Source organism: Eptesicus fuscus, chromosome 11 (genome assembly GCF_027574615.1).
Source record: "Eptesicus fuscus isolate TK198812 chromosome 11, DD_ASM_mEF_20220401, whole genome shotgun sequence".
Taxonomy (NCBI): domain Eukaryota; kingdom Metazoa; phylum Chordata; class Mammalia; order Chiroptera; family Vespertilionidae; genus Eptesicus; species Eptesicus fuscus.
The window spans coordinates 19234320-19251015 of record NC_072483.1 but is presented as its reverse complement, the minus strand read 5'-3'; the positions used below and the strand labels follow the sequence as shown (position 1 = coordinate 19251015).

The 16696-nt window shown below is 38.3% G+C and overlaps 1 protein-coding gene across 1 annotated transcript in view; it reads right to left on the bottom strand.

The window, feature by feature from the left end:
- THSD7B (thrombospondin type 1 domain containing 7B) overlaps positions 1 to 16696 on the bottom strand; it is a 759963-nt gene that overhangs the window by 483477 nt on the left and 259790 nt on the right. The gene's annotated exons all lie outside the window — the stretch shown is intronic.

Here is a 16696-nt window from a genome sequence, read left to right as displayed (position 1 = left end):
CACTTTCAAACCTCCAGATGGACTGAACATCACCAGACATTCTACTTTTGCAGACAAGTAGTGAATTTTTCAAATTCTAGAAAAAGAAAAATTGCTGCCAGATTCTCCATTAAGCCCTTATGTTAGTTCCTTTAGCCCTCACAACTAGCTATATTGTACCAATGTTAATTTTTGGTTCTTGGTAATTAAACTATGGTTATGTGAGATGTTATCAATGGGGGAAGCAGTGAAAGACATAAGGGAACTCTTCTTTGCACCATTTTTACAACTGTCTAAAATAAAATAAAAATCTTATAAAATAGCATTTTATTCCCACAAGTCTGGACACTAGGCCTCTAATATATTAATCATTTGTCTAAAGTTGGTTATTATTTCCATTAATTTACACCAGCAATTTATTCTAAAATATTTAAAACAGTTTATATGAAAACTAATAACTATAGGTATTATAGATATTATAATCATTTTTGCAGCAGTAACCACATGCCAGGAGCTGCCTTAAGAACTTGACATAGATGAAATAGATACCAACATCTACCCTATTTGAGGTGCTACCCTAATTTCCTTTTCACACGAGGAAACTGAGATGCCAAGGAAATTGGTAACTTGCTCAAGGTCACACGTCTAGGAAGTGGGGAAATGAGGCTGATCCCCAGTATACAAGATGGCATTCAAATGGCAAATAAGAAAGGTAGAAGCTAAGCATGGGAAAGTGAAATGGATCCAGGAGAGAGGCAAATACAGCTGTTCAGACAACAGTACAATTTTCTGAGTGCATTCAACAAAAGCCTACCATATGACCAGGAGATAGACAAGCATGCTTGACTAGGACCCGCCAGTGTTTCTCCTAAGAAGCTTCACACAGGATGCAGATATGAACGATTTAAAGCACCTAACTCTCATACCTTTTGAGGAAATGACAATTTTTCATGAGGAACACACTATAGGCAGCTGATGCCACAGCAACAAATGATTCTGTAAAAACAATTTTGTAGGTTGTCAATAGTATGTGCTCCAGGCACCAGCTCTTCTGCACCATGACTTAATTCAGGGAAAATTTCAGGATATCAGGACTGACAGTATCTCTCTCAGCTGCATATGTGATAAATATTGGCCAGAAATAATTGTGGGAGTGTTCTCCTGCCCAGTTCCTGAAGTACAGGGTTCTACTTAGCTCAGTAACTAACTGCCATATGTCCTACTATTCTTCTAAAGAGGAAGTCGCACCTCTCTCACCTCCTAGAACACCATATGAAACGGAAGCTAACTGGCCCTCTGGATAAGTGAACTTCTTATTTATGTGAAATCTAAAATGTTCACTGGTTGGTGTGATCTTATTTAGCAGTTTGCTTTCAATTGCAATGCATTCAATGTGCACAGCAAATTTCCTCGTATTGATTTTGATTAATTATTTAAAATAAATCACTAATTAAAATTGATTATAGAATTAAACCTAACCTTTTCTTCATAACTTTGAAAAGACTCTGGGCATCTCCTTGCCTGCGGCTTCCCATGAGGAGAAAGTCAGCCTGAGATGTTCTATCAGGAGAAATCCTCCTGGGGGTGATTGGAAATAAGTGGGACCATTGGGAGCTGATGAAATGAGTAGAACACACAACTGACATTTTATGGGGAGACCCAGAGATGCTAAACATCCTCAAATGCAGGAAAATCAAGAGCAATACAGAATCGTCCTATCCAAAATGTCAATAGAGGATCTACAGATTCCTCTAAGTGGGGCTTCCCACCGCAGTAATGCTGAGGTCTCCAGCCTCTGTGTAAGTGTGTTCAGTGACATTGGGCTCATAATTCTAGTCACCTTTGTTAGATAAAATGGAGCATATATTCACATGTATATCCAGAATTTGTTATCTTTGAATGTCTTCCTGTTTGCCTTCTAGAATATGTCACAGGAAAATTGCATCTTCTTCTCAATGAATCACTAAGTATATTTTTAAAAACTCTGATGTAATATGAAGGGCCACTATTGTGTACAGAATTTTCTTGCTGTGTACCAAACTCTCTCAACCTTCATTTTATGATGTTATTAGCAGTGCTGTCTTTGCATTCCTCCCTGTGGAAATGCCTCTACTACAAAGAAGTGAAAAGCTGCTCATCCTTAAATAGCTGTCTCCGACCTTTCTTTTGTGGCTTCATATCATTCTCTTTTTCAGAGAATCTGCTTCTCTCTCTACTCCCAATCCAGTCTGATGAATAAACTCCATGCTGTTTAGCTGTCTGAATACATTCAAGGTTATAACTAAAGTTACCAGTGAAAAGCAGATAATAAGTACAATACATATAACTCAAATGTGTTTTGCACCAGAAGGAAACATGTACAGGCTTTGTACAATATTTTCATTGTACCCAGCAATCTCTATCTCCTTCTGTCAGCCCCCACCAAGAAAAAGAGAAGTAAAATTATTAGTGTGCCGTTAGAAACAGGTTTCATTGTTTGTACCTACACCAGTCAGTTGGCAGTGGTTGCAATAAGAGTAAATCTCAGGCCAAGTCTCACTTAAAAAAAAAATAACATCTTAACTAATGAATGTCACTACCTGGGTGTGAGACATGTAGTTGTTGGCACATGTGATATGCATTTGCTGAGATTCATAAAGTAGAATAAGCACTGGTTTGGAGTCCTAAGTCTAAAGTTCAAAATTCTGTGTTAGAACTTACAAGTTGAGTGACTTTGGGCTGTCAATGTCTCTGACTTACAATGTTCTCATCAATAAACTTGGAATAATAATTTCCAATTGGGCTGTTGGGCAAATCAGTTGAAATAACTTTTTTTAAGTTTCATAAATATTTATTGAGCACATTCAAATATACCAGATACTCTGGCATATCGAGCCAAGAATAAAATGATAAATGAGTCAAGGTCTGTGCCCTCGAGAAGTTGAGTAAAATGAGAAAAATAGACAAATTAGCAGACAATTTCAGTATAATGTGATAACTGAATCACAGAGTGTAATGAGAACACAGAAGACAGGCACTCTATTAGGATGATTTCTGTAGCAGCTCATATAAACTCTGATAGAAACCGGCTTTTACAGTAAGGAAATTACTGTTAATCTGGGGATTTAGCAATGTCTTCCAGGACCCAGAATGTCTTTACACCTCTGTTCTACTGTACATGGCAACGCCTTTACTCCAAAGCCACATAACCTATAGATCTTACAATGGGTCACAGCAGCAACTAAAACAAATCCCTTCCCTGACCATGTACCTCTTCTCACAACTTGTTGGCTAAAAAGATTGAAACTGACACATTTTGGAACCAATCACCTATAATAGAAAGTGAATTATCATAATTAACTATAACATTTGAGATTCTAGCCCACCTTAGGAGATGCAGAGTGAGCGTGGAAGGATGTTCTTCTGAAGGACATTAATCCAAGATTTTAAAGAATGAGTAAGAATTAGCCAAAGGAAGAAGAGGAAGATGAGCATCTCAGACCTGGGAACAACATGGACACAATTATGGAGAAAAAGTACTTTAGAATAACAAGCAAAAGTAGGACTTATTGTGAGCTATGGATATCCTTGGTGCTTGTTGGTGTCTGAAATTTACCTATGGAGTAAGAAAGTATTAAGGTCTTAAGTTATCTCTGAATTAACTTTAGACACATTTTCCCCTTGAGTTCATGTGTCTTTGAAACAAAATGTATGATGTTCTCCAAAAAAATATTTCTACTTTTTATATATTATCTCCATGGAAAATTATATAATTCTTTGGGCATTGCAGACACTCAACTCAGTAAGTATGAAATGAACTACATCGAATGTCCACATAGACACACATGGGATGTCTATATAGAAGGAAACACGGGAGATGTTATTTCAGGTGTTATCAGCTAAAACAACCAAATACCACTTTAAAATGAATTTCAGAATGAGAAAACAAAACTATATCCCTGTGACTTATACTGTAACTAATCCCTGTTAATAACCCTAGTAGAATACACAATGGAATAGAAAAACTTAGAGCATGAACGAGAGGAAAGTTGAAGGTAATGACAAGGGTGACAATCTTACTTTAACTCCCACTGAAAGGTTGAGTTGACCATTTAATCATATAAACTACATTTTGAAGTATGAGTACAATCTAGGATTCATTTTGCTTTTTGAATCACATGGGATGGGAACAGAAAATAGACTGCCCAGTGAAAATTTCCAAAAAGATTGAAAGAGGTGACAGCCTTTCTAGGCAAGACATAGACACACTCAGGAAGCAATTTCCTCTAAGCTATTTCTAAGTGTTGAAATATGAAAAAATCGGACTATACTTAGTCTAACTGTAAATTACTGTTAGGGTAGTGATGTGAATACAGTAATTTGTCTAGGAACCTCCAGTATAAGAGAAAAAAGATGAAAGCTATCATGTGCTGTCTAGATATGTAACAGAGTGGAAAAAGGGAATAATTCAAAATACAATACCTCTTTATTGACAGACAACATACAGTAAATATATTAAAAACTGTATTACAGTTCTTCTCCCTTTAGCATTTAAATTAATTCACCAGTTATGTCTGCTCCCCACCTTCCATTCAAACATAAATGGGGAAACTGATTAGAACAAGTCTCTGTTTTTCTCTTTTGGATTCCCTCCTTGCCAAACATTATTAAAGTTTCACTTTTAATTTCACTGCAAGATGTCTAAATGAAAAGGAATGAGGGAAGTGGCTACAGGAACTCTCAATTTTAATCTCCTTTGTGGTCTGATTCCTGTTGCGTGAATAGCAGCCTTATCTTATTAGCACTTTCAACTGCAATGTCAGGCTCATTTAAAAATGTAATACAATGTATGTGTCATCACCACACTTCCTTCCTAAGAACACTGACACCAAACTGCTACCAGCTGGTGGTCTGCAAAAGAGAGCTTGCTGAAAATGAAAATTCCCTCCTCTAAACCTAAATAACTCATCTCACACATTACATGTCCTCTGTTTCAGTAAGACTATACTATTGCTTTCCATTATTTGATCTTCTAGTAAGCTATCTAGGTAACAATAATAAAAAAAAAGAATATTTACTCCCTGCTTGCTTCTGCAAAGACAGTAATATATTTCATGGATTTCAAGAATAACTTTCCCAGCAGGAAACAAGAAACAACAACAGATTGGAGTCAATAGTACTATGTATTCTGACTCAGTGTAAGACAGGCCTTTCATTGTTCTAGCCTACTTTTTTTATGTACTATCATTTTAATTCTGCCTTTAGGCCCCCTACTGCTCAGAACAGTGTTCCTGCAAGTATTGTCCCTGGCTGGCCCAGCATCATCAGTATCACTTGTGAAATTGTTAGAAACACAAATTCTTGAGTCCATCCCAGACCTACTGAATCAGAACTCCATAGTGAGGGCAGGAATATGTGTTTCTATAATCCCTCTGGGTGATTCTGATACACACTGCAGTTTAGAACCACTGATCTAGTACAAAGGAGACAGAGCAACATGTTCCCCAAACACTTCAGAATCAATTTTCCCAAAGAAATAATCCCCTTAACTTTCAAAAGAGGTTGATCCTCTTGTTCTTATTAAGAAACATCCAATATACTCGGAATCCAGTTCAAAATGAAAATATGAATAAGGTAGTCCTCTCTTGAGAGTCATAAAATGACTCAGAAACTGTTGGAAAACAAGACTCAAGAGGATGGTATAAATTACTGGTATTGCCTAACTGGGGGGAAATGGGATTCAATACTGTTTTTGTTTTTGTTTCCAGAGGGAGGACAGAAGCAGTATATTAAAGCCCTTCAGATATTACAAATAACTGATAAATAGTGAAGGTTGTTCAAAATATTGAATGAGGTCTTATGAGAGACTATTATTTCTCCCTTGGAAAGATATAATCTACATATTTTAATCAATATAGTATGTTTGAACAGGATTCTTCGACTCCTGGATACAGGAGTAGATCTACCAAATATTTTCGAAGCATCCTGGTCTTAGTTTGAGTTGCACCATAACCAAACTCTGCAACAATGGTTCTTGAGCAAGTATTTATGAGAGAGCGATGTCAGGGAACCAGTGCAAATTCAGGGAGCAAGTCAGCAAAGGAAAGGAAACTGATAAAGGATGTGTGGTTTAATAACTGAGCACCATGAGTAAGTGGAACTTCATCTCACCAGAGACTCTAGGAAATATTGAAGAACATACACCTCAAGGTTTTTCCATCTGAGGGCATGTGAGTTGGTATTTATACACCAACTCTCAATCACTGGTTGAAGGCTGCTCCCTGGGAGTCAATTCCCTGACACTTCTGACTGCATATGTGGGAAGAGAAGGCTGCAATGACCAGAGAAATTCCTTAGGCAATGAGATGCAGGTGGTATCAGTGGAATTTCAGGCTGACATTCACAGAAATATTAAATGGCCAAGAGGATCTGGACAGGAAACAACAGTATGTGATAGTCTACTCCCAAAAGCTCTTTATCCGAATTTGCATTGCAAATATAAAATATTTATTCTCCCCTCTTTTGCTCCCTCTGAACACTTGGCAATATAGTTCTAAGATCCCTAAACCTTATGTAAACACAATTGTAAGCTTTTTCCCTACTAAATAAACAAGAAAGAAATAAAACATGAAAAAAATTAATTTATAAGAAAATGACACTTTTAAAAAATATATATACCCCAATTACAATTATCCCTTCCAAAAAATGCGCATTTTAATAAACATCATACTTATTTCAACCAAGGTACCATTGCTCAAAACTTTTAGAAACTTCATATTGGAAATGTACTAGCATTTTAGAGAGAGGCTCTGTATTCTCTGTGGTGGCTCTGATTTTGTAGTGTCTCTTGAATAGGTTGATTCACTACAGGGATATACTTGTGTGGCAAAAAAAATACCTGCTAAATAACCTATTATTCATTCTTCCTAAAAGAAAAGAAAAGAAATATTGTGCTGAAATAGCAGTTAAAAATTCTGGTAAGAAAAATAAAAATAGATATATGTACAGAAAAGTAAATCAGCACTTGTTGACCAAGATAGGGTACAACGTGATCAAAGGGTTTAGAAAATAATGACTTGAAAACACAAAATAAGTTCTATTTAAAATTTTTGTGGATCACAAAATATTATAATAAGCAACTTATTTGAATGGAGTTTGACTTTATTCTCACAAGTGAGTCAAAGAAGATTTCTTGAGACTTAAAGATAAAAAAGAGGGATCCAAGATGGTGGCCAAGTAGGTGACTGTTATACTCACTCACCGCCACCTAGGACCAATGTGTAATTAAAACTAAAATATAGAGCAATCAATGGCAATAAACAATGGAAAACTAGTGGAAGAGAAGTCTTATAACCAAGGCTTTACTGAAGAAGCCACATGGAGACTGGTAGGAAGGACAGAGACACAAAAAGGGCAGTCCTCACTCCCATGGGTGGTGGCTGAGAAACTGGAGGGATAGCTCAGCTGAAAAGATTTCCCCTGAGAACCCTGGGGTCTCACACAAGCCAGGCTCCCCATCCCAGACACCAGAGCTGGGAAAAAGTGCGATTTTTACCTGGCTGTAAAAATTGGCAGGGATTCTGTCCATCAGGGAGAGATGCCAGGGAGAGCCAGAAGTCTGCTAGAGACACAGATGCTCTCTTTAAGGTAACACACAAAATAATATTCACAATCCCACACCCTGGGTTCTAGCAGAGGGAGGGTGGAGTGGACTAAAGTTGGGAGAGGAGAGACTGGGGTTGGTGGCTCTGGGGAGAAAGCTGAAGGGACAGCACCAGGATACCTTTGAGGAATCACTCTCCCACATTGTAGACACCATCTTTCTTGGTGCAGCACTCCCCTCCATTGGTACCATCCCATCCCCAGGGAAAGAAATAGCTCTACCATCTAGACTCCCTGTAGCCACACCCTATAGAGCTTTCATCCTGCTGAGGAGTCAGCTGCCTGAGCCAGGGTGTAGAGTTATGGGAAGATTCAGGTGGTGTCAGTGATTGAGTTGTGTGGCTTTGGGGTGGAGGCCATTTCCCCCCACTTTCCTGTAAAACTGACTGGCACCTCCTCCTCATGGGAGATCCACTAGCTCCACTCTCTGGGATATCTTCTGGTGGCTATGCCTTGCTGAGGTCTGGGCAGAAACCAGGTAGACTGAGTTGTGTGGCTCTAGGGGTGGGTACAGCCCTCAACTTCCCCCAAGCCTGACTAACAACTCGCCCTCATGCGATAACTCCTAGTCCCATTCTCCCAACTCCTGACAAAATTAAGGTCAGACAGAGTTGTATGGTGCTTGAATAAAGGTCAGTATTCCCTTGCATGCCCAAGCAGTGTAGACCCCTCCCTTTACATGGCCAAATCTTGGTTTGAGCCTAATAAACTCTAGACTGGCTCATCCTGAAGACTTCCTGAGATCCCACCCCACCACAAAGGTGTGTGAGCACCCAGCAGGAGGATTTAGAGTTTGTATACCCTGGGACATTTACTGAGTGGCCTCAGACCCAGCATTGGCACCGAGTTTGGACCCATATCAGTTTGATGAACTTATCATTCACCCCTATCTGGTGATTCACTTAGCACATACATCATGCAATCTGAGTAGCACCACAGGTTCTTTCAGTGACTGGGCCTAACAGGAAGCCAACAGCAAAGGCAGGTAGATATGAATGTCAGGGTACCATGGGACATTTGCTGGTCTGACCTCTGGTCAGAAGCTGATAAAAGTTGACCTTGGTGTGAAGCTTGGTCCTTCCTCTGCACACCCAGGTACAGCAGAGGCAGCCACAAACTGGATAACTTTGTAGCTCCAAACAGGTTGCCAAGGGCCAGTCACAGGTAGCATCTGACATTGGCCTGCATCAGAGTCCCTCCCAAGAGGCCCCAGTATCAACACATCCAGTGGCCAGCTTCAGACAACATCAGAGGAGAATCCAATTAACTTCACAAGCAGCATATCCAATGAGAGATCTTGGCAGGTTCCAGACCCTGCTGAGGTGAATTCCAGTTAGTGTGGTCAACACCTGAACAGCAGCTCCCATACTGAGATAAGGATCCTCACAGTCAAGTCAGCCTGAGTGTCAATGCCATGCACAAACAGGCCAATAGAAATCAAGGCTTAATTACAAAGGGAGGCCATTCTAGAAGCACCCAGCTCAGGTGATTAAGGAACCTGTGCTATTGGGTCTCACAGGACACCTACAACATAAAGTCATCCTACCAAGACTGGGAGTCATAGATATCTACCTAATACATAGAAACAAACAAAAAGAGACAGTCAAAATGAAGACACCAATAAACAGTTCCCAAATGAAAGAACAGAATTTCTAAAAAAAAAAAAAAAAAAGTAAGTGAAATGGAGGCAAGCAATTTACCAGCTATAGAGTTCAAAATAATGGTTATAAGGATGTTCAAGAAACTCAGTGAGCAGTTCAACAAAGAAATAGCAAGCATAATAAAGAACATAGAACCCATAAAATTAACCAGTAAAAATGAAGAATACAATGTCTAAAATGAAGCATACACAGTAGGTTGGATGAAGCAGAGGATCAAATCAGCAATTTGGAAGACATCATAGCAAAAAACAACCAATTAGAGCAGCAATATGATAAAAAAAATTTCATAAATTATGATAGTTTAATAAGCCTTTGGGAAAAAATGAAGTGTAACAACAACCACATCATAGGGGTACCAGAAGGAGAAAAGAGAGAGCAAGGGATCAAGAAATGATTTGATAAAATAATGACTGAAAAATTTCTTAACCTGATGGGGGAAAAAAGACTCACAAGTCCAAGAAGCACAGAGAGCCCCAAAGTAGATGAATCCAAAGAGGCCCACACCAAGACACATCATAATTAGACTGGCAAAAATTAAAGACAAAGAGAGAATCTTAAAAGCAGCAAGAAAAAGGCAGTTAGTTACCTACAAAGAAGCAACCAAAACAACTCTCAGCTAATTTCTCAACAAAAATATCTCAGGCCAGAAGGGCTTCACAGGAAATATTAAAAGTGATGAAAAGTAAAGATGCAGAAAAAGCCTTTGATAAAATCCAGCACCTATTTATGATAAATACTCTCAGCAAAGTGGGAATAGAGGGAACATAACTCAACATAATAAAGTCCATATATGACAAATGCACAACCAACATCATACTCAATGGGAAAAAATTAAAAGTGCTTCCCTTAAGATAAAAAACAAGACAGGAATGGCTGCTTTCACTATTCTTATTCAACACAGTACTGGAAGTGCTAGCCATAGCAATCACAAAAGAAGAATAAATCAAGGGCATCCAAATTGGAAAGGAAAAAGTAAAACTGTCATTATTTGCAGATGATAGGATACTTTATATAGAAAGCCCTACAGATTCCACCAGTAGCAGGATACAAAATAAATATCCAAAAATCAGTTGCATGTTTATACACTAATAATGAACCATCAGAAAGGGAAACTAAGAAGACAATTCCATTTATAATTGCATCAAAAATAAATAAAATAAAGTACATAGAAATAAATTTAACCAAGGATAATGTAAAAGATATGTACTCAGAAAAACATTAAGAAACTGAATAGAAAATTGAAGAGGATACAAATAAGTGGAAGTATATACTGTGTTCATGGAGAGGAACAATTAGCATCATTAAAAGTTGCATACTACCAAAAGCAATCTATAAATTCAATAAAATTTATATTAAAATTCCAATGGCATATCTCACAGATATAGAACCAATATTCCAAAAATTTATATGGAACCAAAAAAGACCCCAAATATCCTTAGCAATCTTGAGAAAGAAGAACAAAGCTGGAAAAATCATGCTACCTGATGTCAAACTATACTACAAGGCCATAATAATCAAAACAGCATAATACTGGTTTAAAAATCAGATATATAGATCAATGGAATAGAATAGAGAGCCCAGAAATAAAACCATTCCCATATTGTCAATTAATATTTCATAAAAGAGTCAAAAATATACAATGGGATAAAGATAGTCTACTCAATATATGTGTTGGGGAAATTGGAAAAATACATGCAAAAAATGAAACTAGACCACCTTCTTATACCATACACAAGAATAAACCCAGAATGGCTTAAATATTTAAATATTAGATTCAAAACCATAAAAATTCTAGAAGAGAACATAGGCAGTGATATCTCTGACTTTTCTCATAGCAGTATTTTTTTCTGCTATATTGCCTCGGGCAAGGGAAACAAAAGAAAAAATAAGCAAATGGGAATATATCAAACTAAAATGTTTTTGGACAGCAAGTGAAACCATCAACAAAATTAAAAGACAACCTACCAATTGGAAGAACATATTTGCCAATTATACAACTGGTAAGGGGTTAATATCCAAAATTTATAAATAACTTACACAAATCAACACCAAAAAAACAAACAAACCAATTAGAACATGGGCAAAGAACCTGAATAAACATTTCTCGAAAGAGGACATACAGATGGCCAATAAACAGGAAAAGATGCTCAATATTACTATTCATCATAGAAATGCAAATTCAAACCACAATAAGATATCACCTCACCCCTGTCAGAATGACTATCATCAATAAATCAAGAAACAGCAAGTGCTGGTGAGGGTGTGGAGAAAAGGGAATTCTCATGCACTGTTGGCAGGAATGCAGACTGGTACAGCCACTGTGGAAAGCAGTATGGAGTTACTTCAAAAACTGAAACTGGTACAGCCACTGTGGAAAGCAGTATGGAGTTACTTCAAAAACTGAAAATGACCTAATGATACCACTTCTGGGAATATAAACAAAGAATCCTAAAACACTAATTTGAAAGGATATATGCACCCCTATGTTCATTGCAGCATTATTTACGATAACTAAGATGTGGAAACAGCCCAATGCCCACCAGGAGATGAGTGGATAAAAAGCTGTGGTACAGTTACTCAATGGAATACTACTCAGCTATAAAAAAGAAGGAAATATTACCATTTTTGACAGTTAGGAGGGACCTGAAGAATATTATACTAAATAAAGTAAATCAGTCAGAGAAAGACAAGTACCAGAGGATTTTCACTTATATGTGGAATCTAATGAACAAAATAAACTAACAAACAAAATAGAAACAGATGCATAGAGAACAGACTGACAGTTGTCAGAAGGGAGAGAATTAGGTGTGTGTGTGTGTGTGTGTGTGTAAAGGATGAAAAGATTAAGCAAAAAAAAAAAATACTCATAGACACAGACAACTGTTTGGTGATTATCAGGTGAAATGGGGGTGGGAGATGGTTGAAGAGGGTAAAGGAGGGATAAATGGTGATGGAAGGAGACTTGATTTGGGGTGATGAACACATAATATAATATACAGATGATGCACTATAGAATTGTATACCTGACACCTATATAATTTTATTAAGCAATGTCACTCCAATAAACTTAATAAAAATTTTTAAAAGTTAAAAATAATAAAAGCAAAACAAAACAAAACTTCTGACTCTTTATTCATAGATTTATCTATGTTAACCAAAAATTTAGTGCAACTCAAGTAAATAATTATTCTAGAGTACAACTCACCAATTCAAGTTATCTTTTAAAGGGTTCTTACTTTGTTAGAGCTTATAAGCACATGACATTTTAGTCAAGATTAAAGATCATATTTTTGGATTATTCAAGGTTAATGATGCAAAGCAGGTACTCATAGAAAAATGCCTCTGAACTAAAAAGCAAATTCACTTTAATGATAAGAAATCATTCCTCATGCTTTCTGTGCAAATGGAGAAAAATATCTGCATTGGAAAGGTCTAGTGCAATTGTGAGAAATAAGAAACCTTGAACTTGAGCTCCATGTACCTGTGAACATGTGAGCATTCTAACATTCTTCCTGATGTATTATGCTCTTGACCAGTGTGGGCATTTGCTTTCCACCAGGGAAGAATTTATACTGGGTTACCTCTAAATAAAGATGTTTGGTTAAATATACAAACACTTGTGTGTGTTTTTTCAAGACAGATTTTTAGCAAATTATAGAGCAGTATGTGGTGAGTATCAGGGTTTGATTGTTCCAGTAAACAGTCTGGTGTTTATCCAATGACCCTAGAGTATCACCCACTTTGCATGATGGAGACATGAAAGATGATACAGAGTGGCCACGGGAACACCATCCACTGATTTGGGATTATGTGGATTTTCCCAATCTGTTCTGGGAAGATGTCACGTAGTGGTAAACCTTTATATCAATTGGCAGGGAAACCTGGCAACAATGAACTGGTTACATGTTGGAGAAAAATAGTGCCCTGACTGGGAATTGAACCCTAACCTCCTGGTTCATAGGTTAACACTCAACCACTGAGCCACACCAGCTGGCCGGCTGGGCCTATAGAATCTTAATAGTGACTATGCAGAAACCTCTCCATTTCACAGTCTGAATTGTATATATATTGCAAGGATGTGGAATGTTCTTTTGGTATATGAGGATACCTGGCATGAGTTAATATGCTAAGCCTAAAAATAAGAGACAAAGCATGTTACCTTGCAAATGGTAACAAGCCTCAAGTTTGACTAGATCTACTACAAGGCTGTTTTTTTGTGTGTGTTTTTATCCAAAGAAAGACATTTCTTTTGGTCTTATGCATTTAACTCTGAATAATTCTGAAATAAAAAGCTTATGAAACAATTAAACTCACAGTGATGAAAAGAAAACTACCAAATGTTACAAAAAATAATCATAGGAGACTTACTAAGTATATACACAGGGTGTTCCAAAATAATACATACATACCTTAACAGCTGATAGCTCAATTTTGAAAATGAAATGTATTTTAACAAATACTGCCTTTGTAATTATTCAAAATGTGTGTATACATTTGGGACATATCTATACTAATAAAAGTGCAATATGCTAATTAGACCGGGAGACCTTCTGGACGTCCTTCTGGACAAAGCCATGGTGGCGGGGCCGAGGCAGGGGAAGTTAGGGGCAATCAGGCCAGGAGGGGAGGGCAGTTGGGGGTGATCAGGCCAGCGAGGGGGCAGATGGGGGTGAGCAGCCAGCAGGAGGGGTAGTTGGGGCGATCAGGCCAGCAGGGGAGGGCAGTTGGGGGTGAGCAGGCCGGTGGGGGGGACAGTTGGGGGCAAGCAGGTTGGCAGGGGGGGCAGTTGGGAGTCGAGCAGGTTGGCAGGCAGAGTGGTTAGGGGAGATCAGTCAGGCAGGCGGATGAGCAGTTAGGAGCCAGCAGTCCCACAGGGATTGGGCCTAAACCAGCAGTCGGACATCCCCCAAGGGGCATTTATATGAGTGTCTGTCAAGTCTTGCAGCTATGGAAAGACTATAATAACATGGGGGAAGTCAAACAAAAATACTTCTCTGCTGAACTTCTATCATCCCAAATCTCATAGAAACTACACTGTGAAAACTGCAACCAGACCACATTTTCAGTTTCTCAGTGGATGGAAGACTGCTTCAGCCATTAGGAGGCGAGCATGTTCTCATAACCATGACCATAGCTGTTGCCCCACAAATAATGGAGACAACAAGATATTTAAAAAACACAAAGAATTCATGCAACTGATATGAACCAGCAGTAACTCCTACTTCTCATAGAAACTGAGTGAGATCAACACTGAATATTAGTCATTTCATAGGAAAAAGCGATAAAACTCTAGAACTGCTGTAGAATAGTAAAGTCATTACCTATGATTTGCACCAGCTGATTGTCCTATCATTCAACTCAATTCTGACACTACCTACCCAAAGACAGCATCATATTCCACAGCCCCATATGTCCACCCTCCACCTCAGACACCCGTGGTTCTGAACAACTGGCTATAAATCAGAGGATTCCAAGATCCTGTTCTTGGGTTCCATGAATTTGCTGGAGCAGCTCACAGAACTCAGGAAACCTGTTTTACTTACTAGGTTACTGGTTTATTATGAAAGGATATAACTCAGAAACAGTCAGATGGAAGAGATGCATAGGGCAAGGTTTGGGAAAGTGTGTGGAGCTTCCATTTGCCACCCTCCCCAAATCTCCATGTGTTCACCGAACCCCATCCTTTTGGGTTTTCATGGAGGCTTTAGTACTTAGGCATGATTAATTAAGTCATTGGCCATTGGTGATGGATTCAACCTCCAACCCTTCTCCTTCCCTGAAAATCAGGGGGCGGAAAGGAAAGTTCTAGCCTTTCTTTGTGGTGGCTCCTCTGGCCCAGCCCTGTTTTGAGATGGTTTCCATAAGTCTCAACATAAGACCAGTGGTGTTGAGAAGAGGCTTGGTATGAATTATAAGACACCATTTCATGGTTATGAAAGCAATTTCAGGAACTGAGGAACAGAGACTAAATTTAATAACAAAAGATGTTTCCATTGCTCTTATCACTCAGGAAATTCCTCGGATTTTAAGAGCTCTGTGCCAGAAACTGGGACAAAGACCAAATATATATCTCTAATTTTAAATCTGAATGTCACACTCTGCAACACTTTGGAAGGAACAGCACAAAATGTGAAGAAGTCCCAAGCCTTACAGACATTACACTGAGTGGCCAGATTATTATGATCTCTAAATACATAATAATCTGGCCACTCAGTGAATATCCTATATAATAAAAGGCTAATATGCAAATTGCCCCCTCGACCAGGAGTTCGATCAGCAGGCAGGCCAGCCAACCGCCCATGTCCCCTCCCCCTGGCCCGGCTGGCCAGACCCCACCCATGCATGAATTCGTACACCGGGCCTCTAATATATATATATACACACACACACACACACACACACACACACACACACACACTCTGAGTGGCCAGATTATTATGCGTTCAGAGATCATAATAATCTGGCCACTCAGTGTATATACCATCACAAGTCTGCAAGTGGGCTATGAAATGACAAAGCCTGACAGTCATTTGTAATTGTGTCTCAACCTAAAAAATGATCCTCTTGTTTCCACAGCTGGAGTTTGGGAGGAAGAAGTATGATTATTCTAATCCTCATTATTATTTTCATTCCTAAAGGAATGCTTTTTGCTTTATTCTCCCAGCCCAGAGAACACTAATAAATGTACATTATAAATAAAATATGCTTATATAGCTTCTTTTGAATGGTTATATGACCAGCACCTCACTATTCACTTTTACAACACTTATTGAACCCTAGCATTCTGGGCATGAGTGGCAGGTTTTGTTATCACCACTTTCCAGCAGAATGAAAGGATGTTGCCACAGTTAAATAATTTTCCTGAAAGCACCTAGCAGCTGAGTAGCAGATTTGAAATTCCAACCTGCCTGACTCTAGAGCCTCAGTTTTAAGCCCAGGTTCTAAATCTCTATTCTACTCTTCCTGAATTCAAATAAAAGCAATACAAAAGTGACCTCATTTGCCTCTTAATAAACTGCACATATGTTATCCCAATTCAAAAGTTATTTCTTAAAATTAGAAGCCACTATTTGTTTTAACTATTTAGTCAAAAAGGACTGAGCTAATACAATCTGTTGTTGCTCTCTATTTAATTAAACAGCCACCTGGTTTCAGGGGTTACCAATTACATCACCTAATAAGATGTATATTTGTCTAATTACATAAATAATTAAAAAAAAGAAAAGACTGAGAAAGAGAGGGAGAAAATAAAAAAGGAGGAAGGAAGTGACAAAGTGACTGAGAAAAGGAGAGGAAGGGAGTGTTGGGAAGGAGGGAGGATGAGGGAAATAGAGAACAGTGAGAGAGAGAGAAGGGGTGGGGAAGCAAGAAAGGAAACAAGGAAATGCACTGTTGAATATCAAGTCTGTGTAGAT